Source organism: Chiloscyllium plagiosum, unplaced genomic scaffold (genome assembly GCF_037043375.1).
Source record: "Chiloscyllium plagiosum isolate Xiang-an unplaced genomic scaffold, Cpla_swu_hap1 HiC_scaffold_28, whole genome shotgun sequence".
NCBI lineage: Eukaryota > Metazoa > Chordata > Chondrichthyes > Orectolobiformes > Hemiscylliidae > Chiloscyllium > Chiloscyllium plagiosum.
Genome location: NW_028270166.1, coordinates 33,280,342 through 33,294,879, shown reverse-complemented (window position 1 = coordinate 33,294,879; position 14,538 = coordinate 33,280,342).

Below are 14,538 nucleotides of genomic sequence, written 5' to 3'. Positions count from 1 at the left end.
CGGCATGGTGGCACAGTGATTAGCATTGCTGCCTCACAGCGCCTGAGACCCGGGTTCAATTCCCGACTCAGGCGACTGTCTGTGTGGAGTTTGCACATTCTCCCCGTGTCTCTGTGGGTTTCCTCCGGGTGCTCCGGTTTCCTCCCACAGTCCAAAGACCTGCAGGTCAGGTGAATCGGCCATGCTAAATTGCCCGTAGTGTTAGGTAAGGGGTAAATGTAGGGGTATGGGTGGGTTGCGTTTCGGCGGGTTGGTGTGGACTTGTTGGGCCGAAGGGCCTGTTTCCACACTGTAATCTAATCTAATCTAATTACCACTGGTCACAGACCTCCAGTCTGAAAACAGTCCTCCTCTGTCTTCTATGACCAAGTCAATTTTGTGTCCAACTTACCAACTCACCTTGGATCCTATGTGACTTAATCTTCTGGACCAACCTACCATAAGGGATTGGTATAGTTCCCTACAGCAGTATGTCCCAGCTGTAACAAGTAGACGACCAAAGCCAAAAAGGGGACAAGCAATATTGGATTTAGCAATGAGAAATGAGCTAGAATTAATTAATATTCTGATTGTGTGAGCACATTTGTCAAATAGTGATCATAACATCATCAAGTTCAATGTAGCTTTTGAAAGCGAGAAGAACGAATCAGCTGCTAGAGTTATAGATTTAGGTAAGGCTGACTATAACGAGATGTGACAGAGACTGTCCATAGTCAACTGGGAAAATCTGCTAATGAGTAAAACAACTGAAGAACAGTGAAGGATATTTAGAGAAACATGTAACACAATACAAAACCCGTTTATACTCGTGAGATTCAAAAGCTCCACCTCACTGGAAAAGCAGCCGTTGACAACTAAAGAGGGAAGGAACAATATAAAGCTAAATGAAAGGGCTTACAAAAATGCAAAAAACAGCACATATCCTCCTGAATGAGTAAGATAGAAAGACCCACAAGGGGTCACAAAGCAGCTTATAAAAGCTACTCAAACAGATTCTGAAAGGAAACTTACTAGGAACATCAAAATCAATACAAAGAAATGTTATGGTTATGTAAAGGGAAAGCAGATTATGAGGAGCAATATTAGCCTACTGAAGAATTAAAGTGGGAATATTGTCAATGACTATGGGGAAATGGATGACATGTTATATCATTACTTTGCCTCAATATTTACAGTAGAAAAGGAGGACAGCTTGCCAGAGGTCCCAATGAAATTAATAGTGGATTGGGAACGGGAACTGAATAAAATTAATATAAGTAAAGCATTTCTAATGAGAAAATTGATGGAATTAAAGAGTAACAAATCCCCAGGATCTGACCATTTCCATCCAAGGGTATTAAATATGGGAGCACATTGTAGACACCCTAACTATAATCTTTCAGAGTTCCCTAGAAACAGGAGTTGTCCCTTTGGTTTGGAAAACTACACACGTCACTCTGCTTTTTAAGAGGGGCAAAAGAGGAAATCCAGGGAATTATAGACCAGTTAGCCTAACATCTGTCGTGGGGAAATTGTTGGAACCTATAATCAAGGATGGGGTAAGTGAATGCCTTAACATTTTCAGTTCATCAAGTATAGCTAGTATAGATTCATGACAGGTAGGTCAACCCTGACAAGCCTCATTGAATTTTTTGAAGAGGTCACTAAGGTTGTGGGCAGGGGAATGTCTATAGATGTTGTTTATTTGGACTTCCAGAAGGTATTTGAGAAAGTCTCACATAACAGACTGTTAACTAAGGTAGAAGCCCATGGAACTGAGAGTAAATTACAGACACGGCTGGGAAATTGGTTGAGTGGCAGGCATCAGAAAGTAGGTACTCAAATGGGTAGATATTCAAGTTGGCAGGATGTGACCAATGATATCCCATATGGACCTGTGTTAGGACCTCAATTATTCCCATTATTTGTTAATGACACGGCTAATGCCATAAGAAGTCATAAATCCACATTTGCTGATGACACAGGGTTAGGCTGCATTGCAGACAGTATTGACAATAACATAAAATTACAAAGGGATATTGATAGACTAAGTGAATAGGCAAACCTGTGGTAGATGCAGTTCAATATAAGCAAGTGTGAGGTTATCCATTTTCGACTGAAAAAGAATAGATCAAGAAATGTTTTAGATGGTATGAGGTTAAATATAAGGGATGTCCAAAGAGACTTGGGGTTCGGGTACATAGATCATTAAAATATCACAAACAGGTGCAAAAAATAGTCAAGAAAACTGATAAAATGCTGATCTTTATAAATAGAGGACTGGAGAACATACAGATGTTAAGGTGCAGTTACACAAAATCCTGGTTAGATCCCACTTGGAGAACTGACAGCAGATCTGGGCACCATATGTTAGAAAGGATTAGATTATCTACAGTGTGGAAACAGGCTATCAACCCAATAAGTCCACACCAACCCTCTGAAGAATAACCCACCCCGACCCATTTCCCTCTGACTAATGTACCTAACACTATGGGCAATTTGGCATGGCCAATTCACCTAACTTGCTCATCTTTGGATTGTGGGAGAAAACCCACTCAGACACAGGGAGAATGTGCAAATTCCACACAAACAATTGCCAAAGGCTCGAATCGAACCTGGGTCCCTGGTGCTGTGCAGCAGCAGTGTTAACCACTGAGCCACCATGCCACCCTGATATATTGGCCTTGGAGGGAGTACAACATAGGTTTACAAGAATGATAACTGGAGAGGAGAGATTATACAAATTAAGTTTCCTCATGAATTTAGAAGTTTAAGGGGTGATCTAATCAAAGTCTTCAACATATTAGAAGAAAAGGACAGGGGTAGATAAATGATTTCCACTGTTTGAGGATTCCAGAACTAGAAACATAGTCTGAGAATTAGGGCCAGACCATTCAGGAGAGATGTTAGGAAGCGCTTCTATACATAAAGGGTGGTAAATGTTTGGAAGTCTCTCCCACAAATGGCAGTGAATGCTGAATCAGTTGTTAATTTTAAATCTGAGATGGATGCTTCTTTTTTAAACAAAGCTATTAAGTGATATCAGTCAAAGACAGGTACAGTATACGGAGTAAGGCGACAGACCAACCACGATCTCATTGAATGGCGGAACAGGCTTGAGGGGCTAAATGGCCTACTCCTGTTCCTAATAAGGAGTGGCGGGGAGGGGTGGGGGTGTGTGGCTATCCCACTGAAATTGTATACAAGCATTATAGTGCTTGACTACTGTAACTTATATTCCATGATTTATTAATAGAGTTGGGACAAATTTTGATTTGTTTGTTTAATTTAAGATTTGGCTAATACCCTTTGGATCAGAAAACCAAATGGGATTGTTCTTTGATTTAATGGATTCTTTGATGTGAAAAAGCTTATTGTGTAGTGTGAAGTGTTTGCAGCTGATGTGTGAGTGGTTCGAACTTGTCAGGGTAATGCCAAGACAGAAATAAATCTGCATGTCTGTCCTAAGTATTAATTCCCCTTTTTGTACAATTCACCATTTCTTGATTAATTCCTGTAACAATTACAATAATAACGACTACTAACTGTATTTATATAATGCCTTCAATATAAGGGAATATCGCAAGCTGCTTCAGGAGCATTATAAAACAAAACACACCAGCGAATCCCTTGAGAAGATATTTGATCAGGTGACCAAAAGAATTGGTCAGAGGGGTAGGATGTAAGGAATGCTTTAAAAGAAGAAAGTGAGGAGAGATGGATGGGCTGAGTATCCGACTTCTGCTCCTTGTTCAGATGTTAACAAACCACTAAGTAACATTGTGCTCTGCTATTCTCAGATGAGCTCAAAGGCAACCACATTGGTTTGCATAAGATATTCCACATCTTCATCAAGCAACTCTTCCTTGTCTGCAGGTACTAGTGGCACTCAGCACCAGGCCCAGTGCAACAGGCTGACATTCAATGTTCTTATCACTGTGATGGCTCCAATGTGTAAGCATTTGGCTGCTTCCATGGAAAGGATGGTGGCTGCTTGGGAGACCCAGATCCAGGAGAATATTCATACCAGCATTAGCAGCAGGAGTAGACCATTCAACCCCTTAAACCCACCCTGCCATTCAATAAGATGCTGATCTGCTTACAGCACCTTCCTGCTTACCCCCAACTGCCTTTCCCTCACATGCCGGTATCAAGAATCTATCCAACTCTACCTGAAAAATATTCAAAGATTCTGCTTTCGCTACCTTTGCAGAAAGTGAGTTCCAAAGACATACAGCCCTCCAGAGAGAAAAAGACAATTTTCTCTTACTTTTTAAATGGACAACATTTTATTTGTAAACAGTGGCCGCTAGTTATAGATTGGCCCACAAGACGAAACATGCTGTCCATACCTACCATGTCAATACCCCTTCGGATCTTATATGTTTCATTAAGTGGTCTTTTACTTTACAATGGATACAAGCCTAGCCTGTCCAACCTTTCCTCATAGGACAACCCACTCATTCTAATCTAGTGAACCTTCTCTGAACTGCATACAATTGCATCCTTCTTTAAATAAGGTGACCAGTTCTGTATACTCCAAATGTGGTCCCACCAATACCTTGCAGAACAGAAACATAACATCTCTACATCTGTAACACTTCACTATAATCAAGAATATTCTATTGACTTTCCAAATTCTTTGATGTACCCATATCCCAACCTTGTGAATAGTTTGGAAGATATCAAAGCATGAGCTGAATCTTGCCATATTTGGCTGTAATTTTTACTAGGTTTTATGCATGATGTTGTGGGTAAACACATCACAGAGTACCTTTGATTCAGCTACTTATTAAGAAATCTCCGACAATCAAGTACTTAAACAATGATTTAAACTTTATTGCATGTAGCAACAAAAAAAATCCCTCAAGTAAGTAGGTTAAGCCTCACAACCCAACGTAACTATTCCCTGATTAATGGCAGAATCTGGCTATGATTCCACCAACAGTGTCTGCCTCTGGAAGTGTCCAGGATTCAATCCTTATGCAGTGCTGTTCTTCGACGTTCTGTGACTAAATTATTCTGGTATTGGATTCATATGCAATTTTGTCTCTTTCAAACTTGTGGGCATTATGATGAACCTTTAGATTATTTCATCCCCGACACTGATTATACTTCTGAAGACCTCAAGTCTGTAGATTGTCTTCTTATCAGAAGTAGCTTCCTTGTTCCTTGTTATGTTCAGAAATAGCTTTATATTTAAAACACAGCCTGTCCTGCAATTAATCCCTTTACTTCAGAACATTTCTTCTTCATGCAAGCACAATTGCCCATTTGTCACGCGGCAGCATGTTATCAAGAGTGTTATCTCCTCTCTCCCAGGAAACAGATAGTTTATGTTGCTTCTTCCCAGGGATGGTTAATTCGCATATTGCTTTTAATTCCTTTATAACAGTTTCTCTTTGCCCCTTTCATCTTGAGAAACAGTTTATTCCAGAAAGAGCTATTGCTGCTTCTTTCAATCCATTAAGTTATTCAAGCTTTGAAATTTATGTTGTCACAAAGATTTCGCTCCATAAGGTCTAGCACATTCACTCAAGCGATTGCCCCAAACTCACCTCATGAACGACCTACTATGTCCTATGGCGTCCCTCTTACCTGGTGCTAGCCTGACTCTCCCACGCATTGTAGCTAGAAACTCCACCACTGATAAGACATCTCAGGATTCCTGGTGCTGATACCATCTTTAAAATGTCACTGTATATCCAGCCAAGCATTTGCAGTCTAGAACTGTCATGCACATTTGTGAAATTTGTCCTGAATGGCAGGTGAGGAAAGGCTTGGGGTAATGGTGGACACAGTGGTGCGGAGAAGGGACATTCTCTTCTCTCAAGATCGACAGAGGAGGCCATGAGAGCAGATCCTGTCAGCTTGCTCCAAGGTTGGCATCTGAGTCATTGTGGTCTGGAGGAAAGCAAAGCAATGCTGCAGGAAGGTCGATAACCATCTACAAGGTAAGAGCCACCATCTTTTCCCTGATACCTCACACTCACTCTAGCTTTGCTCCTGCACCCGTCTCCTGCCAAGTCTCTGTTCTAAGTGATGGGTGAGACAAGTAGGATGATAATGACAGGAGTTTGATACAGGCTAGCCGTTTCAAAAACTTAGGCTTGCTGGGAACACAGACTTTGAACTGAATTTTATCTTTGCAAACAAAAGGCAAGTTTTAGTTGGGTGGGAGTTTAACTCTCGGAAATTTCTTTCCCAAGCAAACCCATCTGAAACCTACCCATTTCCAGTGTTAACTAAGGCCAGACTGATTGGCATCACGTTCACAAACATTCACTCCCTTCACCACCAACGCTCAGTAGCAGCACTGTGTGTTATCTTCAAGATTCACTGCAGAAATTTATCAAAGGTCCTTCGACAGCACCTTCCAAACCCAGGACCCATCCAGACTAGGGCAGCAGATACATGGGAATTCCTAGAAGGTGCATGTTCCCCTCTAAGGCATTCAGCACCCTGTCTTAGAAATATATCACCGTTCCTGCAGTGTCACTGGATTCAGGCATGATCCTGAGAAATCTCCACAATTTGGCATTACACCCCAATACAGGCTGGATCTAGTGCATTGCAGTGGGAAATAAGGCAACTGGTTCCACATGGAGAGTTCCCACATCAGTTTCCTGGCAACAGCAAACCCTTCCCCAATTAGAGCAGAGGATGCAAGAGACTAATGTGGGATTCTTAGCCTGCAGTAGAAGGTTGTCAGATAGACTCATGGATGATCAAACTTTGCCCACTTTGCCTGCTACCATCTAGCCTCCTAATAGACTTGACAGGCTCTCCACTGGTCCTTTTACTGGTGGGCAAGACTGTTGACCCAACAGAATCCCAGAAATCACTTTTCCTGAGACCTCTGATTCCTTTGTGAGGCCTCTGATTCATCATCACTCTCCACACCATTAGCTGGACGTCCATCCTCTCTGCCCCATCCACTAACATCACATGATTCTAATTCTACCCTCAACCACTAGCCCTCCCCAACCCAGTCTGTTAACCACCACCACCAGGCCTCAGATCCGAACACAATCAGCACATTCTTTAGTTTAATTCTGTATCTTTCCTGCTATCATGCCCAGAACCCATCCACCATCTCCTACCAACTAGCCCTTGTCTTACCCACCACACTATATGCACTTCCCTCATTTAGGGCCCTGATTTCTCACCCACTCCTTCGGATTGGCTGAGCATCTGATCACCTATCCCTAATCCTAAAGTTCCCCTCTCTAGTCAACATCAGCAGACCCTTCCCCTCTAATCAACCTTTCATTTCCCCCTTTCACTGTCAGGTTGGTCTCTGGGCAGGGAATGGTTGTGGATGTTAGTCCCGCCTTATGGAGTTAAAGTGCCACATCATTGGAACCTCCACTGTTGACACTCCTAGAATCTGAGCTTGAGTACCTAGTAAATACAAACCACCATTGATGGTGGAAATCTGAAACAAACACAGAGAATGCTGGAGAAACTCAGCAACTCTGGCAAACCAGTGGAAGAAGAAACTGAGTTAATGCTATGAGTCCGGTATTTCTCTTCTTCAGTACTGGGTTCTCTAATTTCAATTTCATTGCTAATCACCCATTTCACCAAAGACAAACCTAGGGTAACCAGCATACACAGGATAGAAAGGAGGTACTGGAAAATTGCTCACTTCATCAACACAATCATGGCCAATTGCTATTGTTCCAAACTCTGTTAGCAGGAAGCTAATCTCTAATTGCACCTTGAGGATTTCTGCTGCAGGTTCGGCCTCAACTCCAAGATGGACCCTATTATCAGCTATATATTATATCCAGTAATCCAAACTGAAAATGGGGTATTGCTTAGCCCATTTTGTAGGATATAGAATAAGTATAGTTCCCATATGGTACAATCCAAGGTCTCCTTCAAAATATCACTGTTAGATGCTTGAGAGAGAAAGCATTCCTTAAAATGCCAGGATTACAATGGGGGAGTATTAGAAAGTGTTGTAAGCAAGAAACAAGTGCAATAAAATGTCCTGTTTCAAATGTTATTGTTGTATTTAAATCTGTCACTCCCATGCAGCAAATTGCCAGATTCTCTGAGGGCATATAAAACCCTCTCATAAAAACTGTACATAGAACTTTCAGATCTGAATGATAATGGACCTGGAACAATGCTGATATCTGGAACATTTTATTGTTGTTCGCTTGTGCGATGTGGGTGTGGCTGGTTGGGCCAGCGTTTATTGCCCATCCCTATTTGCTTTTGAAAAGGTGGTGGTGAGCTGCCTTTTTGAACAGGCCACCTGCTGCAGGTTGACACACAATGTCCTCAGGGAGGGAATTCCAGTATTTTGTCTCAGTGACAGAGAAGGTCAGGATGGTAAGTGGCTTGGAGCAGAATGTGTAGCTGGTGGTGTTCCCATCTATCTGCTGCCCTTGTTCTTCCAGATGAAGGTGGACGTGGGTTTAGAAGGAATTTTCTAAGGATCATTGGTGAATTTCTGCAGTGCATCTTGTAGACAGGACACACTGCGGCTATTAAGCATTGGTGTTGGAGGGAGTGGATGCTTATTGATATGGTTCCAATCAAATGGGCTGCTTTCTCCTGGATGGCATCAAGCTTCTTTAGTGTTGTTGGAGCTACACCCATCCAGGCAAGTGGGGAGTATACCATCACAATCCTGACATGTGCCTTGTAGATGCTGGACAGGTTTGGAGAGTGAGGAGGTGAATTACCTACAACAGAATTCCTTGCCTCTGACTTGTAGCCACTATATTTATATAGGGAGTCCAGTTGAGCTTCTAGTCAATGGTAACCTCAAGGATGTCAATAGTAAGGTTTCAGTGATGGTAACACAGATTGTCTCTTGTTGAAGATAGCCTTGAATTTCAACAAATATAATGCCCCAGGCTTCCAGCAACCTGATCATTTTTCGTACAGGTTGCAGTGTTTTCAATAGATGGCTTTCTCTGTCAAAACCTGTTCGGCAGCTTGGAAATGGTCTCTCTTACCCCACCTCCCCATCCTGCTATCAGATAAAGAGTAATTGAATCCAAGACAGTTTCCAAATTGGATGCAACACATTGTCAAGACTGAGGTCTCACTGGCTTTTCTTGAGAGCATGGCAGTTAGAGCATGACAGGAGGAACAGACAGGGCTGATGTCCAGCATCAGAATGATTATGATTTGTTCAAGGGTACAGAAAAAAAATTACAAGTATGTTGCCGGGACTGGAGGATTTGAGCTATAGGGAGAGGCTGGGACTTTTCTCCTTGGAGCATCAGAGGTTGATAAAATCATGACGGGAATGGATAGGATGAATAGACAAGGTCTTTTTCTCATGGTAGGGGAGTCCAAAATAGAGGACAAAGGTTTAAGGTGAGAGGAGAAAAATTTAAAAGGGACCCTATGGGCACCTTTCTCACACAGAGGGTGGTGCATGTATGGAATGACCTGCCAGAGGAAGTGGTGGAGGCTGGTACAATAACAACATTTAAAAGGCATCTGGATGGGTACATAAATAGAAAGGGTTTAGAGGGATATGGGCCAAACACAGGCAGATGAGCCTTGTTCAGTTTAGGAAACCTGGTTGGCATGCATGAATGGGCCAAAGAGTCTGTTTACGTGCTGTATGATTCTATCACTGTGTAAACCTGTTTGTGAACCTGTTTAAATAGTGTTGTTGCAAACAGAATTAAAGGGGTCTGCAATATGTGGATTGTCCTTGGAAGCCATTGGATGCAATTATATAACAGAGATATAGGCTTGGAATTCTGAGTTAAGCAGTCCATCCCCTGATTCAACCCTGACCATCATCTACAAGACCCACGTCAGGACTGTTATGGAATACTTTGCAGCTGGATGTTTGCAGCTCCAACAACATTAAAGCAGCTCAACACCAGCAAGGACAATGCAGCCTGCTAGATTCACACCATATTCATTAACTTAAACATTCACCCTTTCCCACCACTAATGGCAGCTGTGTGTACTGTATACAAAACGCACTGCAGCAACTCACCCAAGTTCTGTCAATAAGACTGTACATATCATGATCTTTAACAATTAGAGAAGCAAACATATAGGTACATCATCTTCTGCATGTTCCCCTACAAGTCACTTACCAAGCAAATTCTGGAACTCCATGTCTAACAGCACTGTTGGTCAACTTATACCAGATATATATATAATTTCCCAGATCCTATGTTCTCCACGTATCTTTCATTGAGACATTCCTTCAAAGCAATTTCTCTGTCAAAGCTTTCATTCTCTTGAACTAATAGCCCTGTGCTATACTTCAATTTGTAATACACCTGTGAAGTGCCTTGGGATGTTTCATTAAAAGTAAAATATAAATATAAGTTGCTATTGTTGTTATTGATACATAATGCAGTACTGAAGAATCGTTGCATTGTTAGAGGTACTGTTTCTCAGATGAAACATTAAATAGCTGAGACTTTTCTCTCTGTTGGGGTGGAAATGAAAGATTCCATTGTGCTACTCTATGAAGAGCAGGGAGTTCTCTGTGTGACCTAGATCAACAGATTAACGAGTCATTGATATCATCTGCTGTCTGACTGACCTTGTATACAACTTGGCTGCTGCAGATATTTACATAACAACAGTGACTAAAGTTGTAAAGTAATGCATTGGCTGTCAGCGACTCTGGAAAATCCTGAGAGTGTGAAAGGGTCATAGGGTTGTACAGCACGGAAACAGACCTTTTGGTCCAACTCGTCCACGCCTGCCAGATAACCCAAATTGATGTAGTCCCATTTACCAGCATTTGGCCCATATCCCTCTAAACCCTTCCTATTCATGTACCCATCCAGATACCTTTTAAATGTTGTAATTGTGCCCATCTCCACTACCTCCTCTAGCAGCGTATTCTTGTACCTCAGTTTAATCCATCTGAAATACAACACCCCTATCAGTATGGCACTTTCTCAGGACCTAAGAATTCAGCCTTTTTGTTTAAATTCCTGTCTCTGGATTGCAGGTTGAACCCACAACGTTCTAATGCAGATGTAAGACTGCTATTAACTGGGCTACAGGAGGGTCTTGAATTTATGATCTTTCTGATTCAATGTTGACAGTACTACATTATAAAGTGGGCCAAACCACCCAGGAACTGTCCGCGGTGACAGTCACTACCTGGTCCTTTGCCAATGTCTGTGGTTCTCCATTGAGACATTCTGGAGGCCCACAAAAAAATAAGTAAAAGAGGGATAAAAACACAGGAGGGAGAAGGAGGTTTTCTAATATTACATAATACTGTTATTTGCAAAAGTGTTCCAAGTGTTTTAACAATGTTCTCAAAAGAACAGTAATTATTAGTTCGGGAGGGCTACTTTACTGATAATGTACAGTGGAGGAACAAACTAAACAAATCAAAGAAAAAGGAAAAGTTTGACTTTGTTAACATTTTTGTTAATTTATAAACGAACAATAATTAGAGATAGTCCAACATAGTATGTGTAAATTACCCTTCTTTATTGACATGGATATCTCGACAGGATGGTTTTCAGCATTAAGTCTCACATTTACTTTCAGATTGAGGAAAAGGGTGGTTAGAGGTCAGATGCTGATCTTACACATGGGTACATTCAATTTTTACTCATGAATAATTCTCATTATAATGCCACCTGGCTTATAATTTCCAGCAAGTTTCTGCCTATAATAAGCTTTTCTTGGTTTATTCCTGTAATTGCAGAAATGTTGTCAGCTTGACATATGAAATCTTCCACTTCATTGCCAAAATGCAAATTCCTTGAATGCTTAAATAACATTGAGAGACTGGTTGTGTTTGTAAAGATCTATAAAATAATTCCAAGAATGTCATTTTCAAGTAGACACTTTGTAATTGAATTGGAAGGAAATATATATGTTAATATGAAGTTCCTTATTAAAATTGCAAAAGTAATTTTCTTGGAGCTTATTAAATATCTAATTTTTAAAAAATGTACTTGTTTGACGTGGGCATCGCTGGCTGGCCAGCATTTATTACCTGCCTCTTGTTGCACTTGAAAAGGAGGTGGTGAGCTGCCTTCTTGAACCGCTGCAGTCCATGTGCTGTCGGTTGACCCTTAGGATGGGAATTCCAGGATTTTAACCCAATGACACTGAAGGACCTGTGATCTATTTGCATGTGGTGGTGTTCCCATGTATTCGCGGCCCTTGTCCTTCAAATGGAAGTGATCATGGGCTGGGAAGGTGCTGTCTGAGGATCTTTGAAGAATTTTTGTAGTGCATCTTGTAGATAGGAAACACTGCTGTTACTGAGCATTGCTGGTGAAGGGAGTGGATGCTTGTGGATGCGGTGCCTATCAAGTGGGCTGCTTTGTCCTGAATGGTCTGAGCTTCATGAACTTTATTGGAGCTGCATCCATCCAGGAAAGAGGGGAGTATTCCATTATACCCCTGACTTGTGCCTAATTGATGGTGGACTTTGGGGAATTAAGAGGTGTGTTACTTGCTACAATATTCCTTGCTTCTGACTTGATCTTGAAGTCTTGAGTTTCTAGTCAATGGTAACTCCAAGGCTATTGATATTGGGGTATTCAGTGATGGTCACACCATTGAATGGCAAGGGGCAGTAGTTAGATTGTCACTTATTGGAGATGGTCATTGTCTGGCATGTGTGTTGTGTAAACTTTACTTGCCACTTGTCAGCCCAAGCCTGGATATTGTCCAGATCTTTTTGCATTTCAACATGCACTGTTCAGGACTGGAGGAGTCGTGAATGGTGCTGAACATTGCACAATAATTAGTGAATGTCCCCACTTCAGACGTTATGAGTGAGGAAAGGCTGTTGATGAAGCAGCTGAAGATAGTTGGGCTGAGGACACTACCCTGAGGAACTCCAACATAGATATTCTAGAGCTGAAATAACTGACCTCAAACAACCATGACCATCTTCCTATGTGACAGGTCTGACTCCAACCAATGGTGAGTTTCCACCCTCAGGCTCATTGATTTCAGTTTTGTTCGGGTGAGACTTCTGTTACGTCAGGTGTTACCTATAATTATTTTTCAGGGCCACCATTACTAACTATGGGGAAAGGAATAAGAGACTCTGGGCCAGAGAAGCAGGGGTGTTAGGGGATTCAGAGAAGGGCCTGTAAATGACTGGTTAGCACAGACAGTGACTGGGAGAGGTACTAAGGTGGGTTTTGTTCTAGCAAGGGTGGAGCAGCAGTGGGAAGTTGGGTAGGAAATGTGATAGCTGGCCTGGTCAGCCACCTTCCTAATACCTCCTACTCATTTCAAGTAGTTGTCAACAAAAGTGGCAATTATGATAAAGAAGAAAAAGTGTTCTTTTGACAGACATCAGGCAGAAAATACAATTCAGTGCTATGTTGCTAGACATCTGGTTAGTGGGTAGTCAGTGGATATTGCACAATTGTTTATTTGTATTACATAATTCAATAAAGATTCCAGTCCACTGTCTCCCTTTCCTGGCCAACTCCCTTTCCTGACCAACTCCCTTACAGGTATAAGCTATTTAATGGGCTGACTACTTAAAGTTGACAATGCACCAGGACTGCATCAGTTGCTTCTTAGGATTGAAGGAAATGAGAATAGAAATTGTAGAGACACTGGCAATAATTTTTCAGAGTTCCTTAGACCCAGGGGTGGTACCAGAGGATTAGAGAATTGCAAATGTTATGCCCTTCTTCATAAAAACATGTAAGGGTAAGTCAAGCAACTACGGACCTCAGAAATAACAACTCAGGATGAAATTAATAGTCACATGGACACATGCTGGTTAATTCAGAAGAGCTATCGTGGATATATTAATGGAAAAATCACATTTAACTAAATTAATGGAGTCTTTTGATGAAATAATAGCAAGGGTTGATTGGCATTGCCATTGATACGGTATGTGTGGACTTCCACAAGGCATTTGACACAATGCCACACAACAGACCTGTGAGCAAAATTAGAGCTCACAGACAAAAATGTACATTACTAACATAGATATAAAATTGGCTGATTGATTTGAAACAGAGTGTAATAGTTAAAAGATGTTTTTGAGACTAGAGGAAGTTATGTAGAGTAGTTCCTCAGGTTTCAGTGTTGAGTATATTAATAAACCAGATCTTGCTGTACAGAGGACAATTTTAAAATTTACAGATGATATGAAACTTGGAAAAGTTACAAACTGAGACAGATGATTAGATTACATTACAGTGTGGAAACAAGCCCTTCGGCCCAACAAGTCCACACCAACCCGCCACCCACCCATACATCTTACCTAACACTATGGGCAATTTAGCATGGCCAATTCACCTGACCTGCACATCTTTGGACTGTGGGAGGAAACCGGAGCACCCGGAGGAAACCCACGCAGACACGGGGAGAACGTGCAAACTCCACACAGTTAGTCGCCTGAGGCGGGAATTGAACCCGGGTCTCCGGCGCTGTGAAGCAGCAGTGCTAACCACTGTGCCACCGTGCCGATACTGGAGAACTCCAAAAAGATATGTAGCTGTAGATTGGACAGAGAAGTGCAATGGAGAGGAGTGTGAGGCGATGCATTTTGGCAAGGAGAACATGAAGAGTCAACATAAAATAAAGGATACAACTTTAAAA